Source organism: Prunus avium, unplaced genomic scaffold, assembly GCF_965620075.1.
Source record: "Prunus avium unplaced genomic scaffold, drPruAviu1.hap1.1 HAP1_SCAFFOLD_26, whole genome shotgun sequence".
Lineage (NCBI taxonomy): Eukaryota > Viridiplantae > Streptophyta > Magnoliopsida > Rosales > Rosaceae > Prunus > Prunus avium.
In genome coordinates, this window is record NW_028276885.1 from 327,501 (window position 1) to 335,000 (window position 7,500).

Here is a 7,500-nt window from a genome sequence, read left to right on the forward strand (position 1 = left end):
CCTCGCACAATAAGCTCCCTATAATTAAGTCTATGATTTTTAGGACCTTCTCCAACTTACAAAATGATATTTAGGACCTTGCCTTGCCCTCACATGCCGTGCCCATTCAAGGCATTCCGAGAAAGTGAGGTTATTGGAGGCTTCGGATGGCGTGGCTTGCCTTGCCTTGCATTGGCATGCCATGCCCAAGTTGTGGCCTACACCAAGCCATTCAAGCCATGCGTTGCCTTACCTTGGAATTGCTCATCATCCAATGCATTCCGAGAAAGTGAGTGTAGGCGAGGCTAAGGATGGCTTGCCTTGCCTTGCCTTGCATTGGCATGCCATGCCCAAGTTGTGGCCTACACCAAGCCATTCAAGCCATGCGTTGCCTTACCTTGGAATTGCTCATCATCCAATGCATTCCGAGAAAGTGAGTGTAGGCGAGGCTAAGGATGGCTTGCCTCGCCTTGCCTTGGCATGCCGTGCCCATGATGTGGCCTTGACCAAGCCATTCAAGCCATGCGTTGCCTTCGCCTTGGCATGCCGTGGCCTTGCCTCGCCATGCGATGCATTCCGACAAAGTGACGCGAAGCGGAAGCCTATCATGGCGTAAAAATGTCGACAAAATTTTTCGACATTTGAATAATGGGGTTTGACAAGGTTTGAAAAATTCAATACAAATGGTAGGCTTGAATGTCGACAAAGTGACGCGAAGCGGAAGCCTACCACGGCGTAAAAATGTCGACAGAATTTTTCGGACCTTGTCCTGCCATGGGCTGCGCGCAGCATGCCGGCAGCCTGTGCGCAGCGTGCGCACAGCATGTCGGCAGCGTGCGCGCTGCTGAGACTGTCGACAGAAATTTTCGAAACTTGTCCTGCCATGCGCGCGCGCAGCGTGCGCACAGCATGCCGGCAGCGTGCGCGCACCATGCCGGCAGCGTGCGCGCACCATGCCGGCAGCGTGCGCGCACCATGCCGGCAGCGTGCGCGCAGCTTGCGCGCAGCGTGCTGATTCTGTCGACAGTGAGGCTAGCGAAACTTGTCCTGCCATGGCGTGCGCGCAGCCTGTGCGCGCAGCTTGCGCATCTGTCGACAGTGAGGCTAGCGAACTTGTCCTGCCATGTGTCACGGATCGCACTTGAGCGTGTGCTTTCGTGACTCCGTTGGGACATCCATGCGCTTATGAGGTAGTCCAAGTGTGGAAGGGGCAAGGACTTAAGAGCTAGAATGGTTGGTGTTGGCCGGGTTGTGCGTGTGAGGGGTATTTTGGGTATTTCGGAAGGTTACGGGAGGAACCTGAAGAAACTCAGAACACGAAAGATGTTCGTAATGACGAGATACACGCTATGCAACTGACGGTTCGCCATTCGGAGTTCGTACGAAGAAGTTATGCCCAATTATGACTCCTCGTGCATAGGTGATGTTCCCTCCTGGCAGAAGGCTAAATGCATAAAATGCTATATAGGGGGTGACATGGTGTCATGCTCTCCACCACCCCTGGTGCTTACACCCTTGTGGCACTAAGCGAGCATCCTTATGACATTGGAGGTTGTCATAAGGGCGGGCATGAGATTGTTGAAGGATAATCTATGTCTCCGAGGGAAAGGACTTCCCGAGGACAGTACGAACACGCGGGGCCGTTCGTATTGCGCATCGTTGGAAAGAGTGAGGTCAACGTATGGCATTCGCTATGCCGTCGGCTAGCGAGGCATTTGACGAGACTCGATGGACTTGGCTTGGGTTCGGCCTTGTCCAAGATGGAAGGAAGATATTCGGATGCCGGTACGCATGGGTTGCGACCCCATGCAAAGCATAGATGGTTATGTGGGACATTCGGAATACATATGTCGCCAAGGCTTGGGCGACATGCGAGCGTGACAGCTTGCGTGGATAGCTTGAGGATGTGGGCTATCGTGGTTGCTAACGGATGACCGACAGAAGTGTGGGTAAACCGATGGTGTGTTGGATCGCTATGTCTCGACTCGGACATGAGCGAGCCACGAGTTTGGCATGCGACGTGGTCGATGCAGTTGACGTGTCTTATGCAACGCTTGATGTATGGGCGTCGAGGGTTCGTTGCCGGATGCGGGGTGATTGTGTTGTCACAAGGAAGTGTGACTCGTTGTCTAGCTATGGGGCTTGGCGCCTATGGGAGACGACACATGATGGTGAACCTCTCGCGGAGTTGTGAGAGTCATGAAGTGGGGAGAAGGCTGACTGGGATTCGAAGGGATCCTGGGCCGCACGGGAGCGTTTGTGCGAGCGAAATCTGTGATTTGCTTCCGCCGCGCCGCGTCGCACGCTCGTCCCGTGACAAGTGGTATCAGAGCCGATCGATTTAGATGGTGGCTTCTGCTCAAACGATTCGCACCTTGGGTACAAACAGTGAAGCTCTGATCCCGTGACAAGTGGTATCAGAGCCGATCGATTCTAAAGGTGGTTTCTGTGTGAGGGACTCGTACCTAGAAGAGATTGGTGATGGAGGAACTTTGATAGCAAGGTAGCATGTCATTGCCTGTGACGGGTAGTGGACTTGCGAAGTTGGAAGAAGACCCCAACGTCACTGTGGATGATTGTTGGAATCAGGTTGTGTGACGGTTGTTGGAAACCCGTCTTGGTGCTGGATCCTATGGAAGGGTGAAGGTATCCAAAAGTTTGTCTCGAAGTTGTGAGAAGACATCAAGCAGGATGACTCTAAGATGGGGGATGATGGTTGGTTTTGCTGCTCGGTTGCCTAGTTTTCTAATCCGTGCACCAAGCGCCCGGAAGTCGGGTAGGCAGGGGTTCTGGCTTGTGACGAAGTGATGTTGCTTGTTCAGTTCAGGATGTGGGGAGGATGGGAGCGCGAGTTTGGTGAGAGTGTCAAAGATTGGCTTATACTCGAACTATAGCATACCATTGAAGGTTGTGGTAAACCGAGTTGGTGACATGGGTTGGACGGATGGTGCAAGACCTTTGTTCAGGGAAGAGTTGTGGGAGCTGAAGACCGAAATGGTGCAGTCTTCGAAGGGAGTAAGTCGCTGACGGACTGGGCTCCATTGAGGGAGTGAGTCGCTGACGGGCTAGGCTTTAATGAAGGAGTCACTTAAGTGGTTGCTCTTGCAATTGTGGAGGACGTGTGGGTTACGCATAATGTTCGACACAAGGTTGCTAACTAATATTCGGAATGCTGGTGTGTTCCAAAGGTGGATCCCAGAGTTTTCTTGTGAGGATGGTGGCTAAGGACGTAGGATGTCCGCACTTAAGGGCATGCAAAGAGTTGGAGTAGCTTTGGGGAGGATGTCTTACTTGTTCCCTTGTGGATGCTGCGGAAGTAGGTTCTGCCAAGTCCAAGTGTGGGCGTTGGTTAGGTGGTTCTACTCGTAGTAGGGAGGATGTCTTACCATGGTGAATTGCGAATGCCTAAGTGTTATGGAGCTAAGCTTCGGAGGCACGTTGGCGTGAGGGTGCGTCGACGAGATAAGTGGGGGAGACCCACGAACGCCATTGAGGTATGGCAGCGCATATGCGCAAGGGAGTTGGTGACGATTGTTGGACAAGGAGGTGCGGGACCTTGTTCGGAGGAAAACTGGTAGGAGCTCAAGACCGAAATGGTGCAGTCTTCGAAAAGAGTATGTCGCTGACGGACTAGGCTCTATTGAGGGAGTAAGTCGCTGACGGACTAGGCTTTAATGAAGGAGTCACTTAAGTGGTTGTTCCTACAATTGTTGAGAACAGATGGGTGGGGCACAAGGTTCGACATATGGTTGCTAACTGAGATTTGGAAGAGAGTGTTCCAGAGAGGTGGATCCGGAAGTCTCACTAAAGGCATGGGTTCCGAGGACATGGGGTATGTCCGCACTCGATGGCAGAGGGCCTAAGTGTTGCGGGGCTTTGCTGTGGTGGCACCTCGAGGTGGGGGTGTGCCAACGAGACAAGTAGGGGGAGAACCTCGAATGCCAGGAAGTGGCAGTACAGGAGCACAAACAAATGGAGGTGCCGTGGAGGACACACGGTTGGCTTCCGAGTCACACCCAGGTGGGGTGCATCTCTTTGAATGTGGAAAATGTGGAGGTACTTGACCAGCGGGCTATGTGGTTGTTCAGTGGTCGAGTGCGACAAGAGACGGAGGTCTCGGCCCAAAGAGGGAAAGACGTAGGACTTTGAAAGAGAAGTTCAAAAGGGTGAACACAGTGGTGCATTGTGGTCCATGGAGCGAAGAGAAGAGGATATTCCTATATGGTGTTGTTATGCGGCAGTGCAGTGGGCACGTCGACGAGGGCGTCGACACTATCAGTGGGGGAGAATGTCACGGATCGCACTTGAGCGTGTGCTTTCGTGACTCCGTTGGGACATCCATGCGCTTATGAGGTAGTCCAAGTGTGGAAGGGGCAAGGACTTAAGAGCTAGAATGGTTGGTGTTGGCCGGGTTGTGCGTGTGAGGGGTATTTTGGGTATTTCGGAAGGTTACGGGAGGAACCTGAAGAAACTCAGAACACGAAAGATGTTCGTAATGACGAGATACACGCTATGCAACTGACGGTTCGCCATTCGGAGTTCGTACGAAGAAGTTATGCCCAATTATGACTCCTCGTGCATAGGTGATGTTCCCTCCTGGCAGAAGGCTAAATGCATAAAATGCTATATAGGGGGTGACATGGTGTCATGCTCTCCACCACCCCTGGTGCTTACACCCTTGTGGCACTAAGCGAGCATCCTTATGACATTGGAGGTTGTCATAAGGGCGGGCATGAGATTGTTGAAGGATAATCTATGTCTCCGAGGGAAAGGACTTCCCGAGGACAGTACGAACACGCGGGGCCGTTCGTATTGCGCATCGTTGGAAAGAGTGAGGTCAACGTATGGCATTCGCTATGCCGTCGGCTAGCGAGGCATTTGACGAGACTCGATGGACTTGGCTTGGGTTCGGCCTTGTCCAAGATGGAAGGAAGATATTCGGATGCCGGTACGCATGGGTTGCGACCCCATGCAAAGCATAGATGGTTATGTGGGACATTCGGAATACATATGTCGCCAAGGCTTGGGCGACATGCGAGCGTGACAGCTTGCGTGGATAGCTTGAGGATGTGGGCTATCGTGGTTGCTAACGGATGACCGACAGAAGTGTGGGTAAACCGATGGTGTGTTGGATCGCTATGTCTCGACTCGGACATGAGCGAGCCACGAGTTTGGCATGCGACGTGGTCGATGCAGTTGACGTGTCTTATGCAACGCTTGATGTATGGGCGTCGAGGGTTCGTTGCCGGATGCGGGGTGATTGTGTTGTCACAAGGAAGTGTGACTCGTTGTCTAGCTATGGGGCTTGGCGCCTATGGGAGACGACACATGATGGTGAACCTCTCGCGGAGTTGTGAGAGTCATGAAGTGGGGAGAAGGCTGACTGGGATTCGAAGGGATCCTGGGCCGCACGGGAGCGTCTGTGCGAGCGAAATCTGTGATTTGCTTCCGCCGCGCCGCGTCGCACGCTCGTCCCGTGACACATGGCATGCGCTGTGCGCAGCCTGTGCGCAGCGTGCACGCAGCTTGCGCATCTGTCGACAGTGAGGCTAGCGAAACTTGTCCTGCCATGGCATGCGCGGCGCCTGCGCGCAGCCTGCGCGCAGCATGCGCACAACATGCGCACAGGCTGTGCGCAGCGTGCGCGGAGCTTGCGCGCAGCTTGCGCATCTGTCGACAGTGAGGCTAGCGAAACTTGTCCTGCCATGGCATGCGCGCAGCGTGCGCGCAGTCTGTGCGCAGCATGCGCGCAGCCTGTGCGCAGCGTGCGCGCAGCTTGCGCATCTGTAGACAGTGAGGCTAGCAAAACTTGTCCTGCCATGGCATGCGCGCAGTCTGCGCGCAGCATGCGCGCAGCATGTGCGCAGCATGCCGGCAGCATGGTTCCAGGTTTTTTCAAATGTCGACAGAATTTTTCAAATCTTGTCAAACCCCGTTTTTATTGAAATTTCCTCGCACAATAAGCTCCCCATAAGTAGTCTATGATTTTTAGGACCTTCTCCAACTTACAAAACTAAAAAATTCCTCCCGGATTTGTTTTAATGATTTTTTCAATTTTACGACTTCTAAAACTAATAAAAAATACTTCCCGACTTCAAAAATTTATGAAACTTTTTCCCATCATAGATTGCATGTTTCTTAGTATCCCTGCAAAAAATCACGTCCAAATACCTTGTATTGAATTATTTAGAGCCCATTATGACTCCTCGCGCATAGGTGATGTCTCTTCCTGTCAAAGGGCTAAATGCATAAAATGCTATATAGGGGGGTGTGTGTTGCCTGCATATGCATGGCAGCCCATGCCTTCCTAGCTGCAGCCCCCTTCCCCCACGCCACACCCATGTCATGTTGCCTCGATATGTTGCCTCGGTATTATGGGTTTGGTGTCGGGGTCGGGGGGCTGCCACCCATGGCGGTGGTGGCCGGAATCCGGCCGCCGCCACCACGCCGCCGCCATGGGTGAGGGAGGAAAAAAAAGGCGTGGAAAGTTGCGAAATGGGGTTGTCTAGGCTATTTTTTGGCATGGGAGAGCATGGAGTGCTAGGAACTCCTTCTCAAATGCACGGGCATGTCGACCACAACCTCATTTCGCAACAACAACCACCCGTGTGGGGTGGCGGTGGGTGGATAGTCGCGGATTGGGGCTTGCCAAGCCAATGTTTTCAAAAAATTTCATCAAAATTAAAAACAAATGTTTTGTTGCCTTCGGATTTGTGGGCGAGCGGCGAGTCGGAGTGGAGCCGGTAAAGTTTAACCTCGGTGTGCACGGTTGTTTTTAGAAACTCAATCCAATGCCGGGGACGTTGAAAGTGACGCTCTTATGAGTTGCAAACCCGCAAGATTTAAAGAACCTTTTCAAAACAATTTCAAACCAACAAGATTTAAAAACAGAAATTTTCATCAAAATGAAAAACAAATGTTTTGTTGCCTTCGGACTAGTGGGCGAGCGGCGAGTCGGAGTGGAGCCGGTAAAGTTTAACCTCGGTGTGCACGGTTGTTTTTAGAAACTCAATCCAATGCCGGGGACGTTGAAAGTGACGCTCTTATGAGTTGCAAACCCACTAGATTTAAAGAACCTTTTCAAAACAATTTCAAACCAACAAAATTAAAAACAAATGTTTCGTTGCAAACAAATTGTGGGCGAGCGGCGAGTCGGAGTGGAGCCGGTAAAGTTTAACCTCGGTGTGCACGGTTGTTTTTAGAAACTCAATCCAATACCGGGGACGTTGAAAGTGACGCTCTTATGAGTTGCAAACCCACAAGATTTTAAAAACTTTTTGAAAATGTTTCTTCTAAATGACACATTTTGATCCTTGGCAAGTGCTCAATCCGTAACTATCCAATCACCGCCACACCACACCGGTCGGGAGTGTGTGAATGGTGTGCTTCCCGGGGTTGGCATAGATAATCTTTCGCATCGACAATCTTTTGCATGCGAGGGAATGTCTATGCCAACCCCGGGAAGCACACCATTCACCCACTAGTTGTGGGCGACGATGGGTTGGCTTCAAATGAATTTTT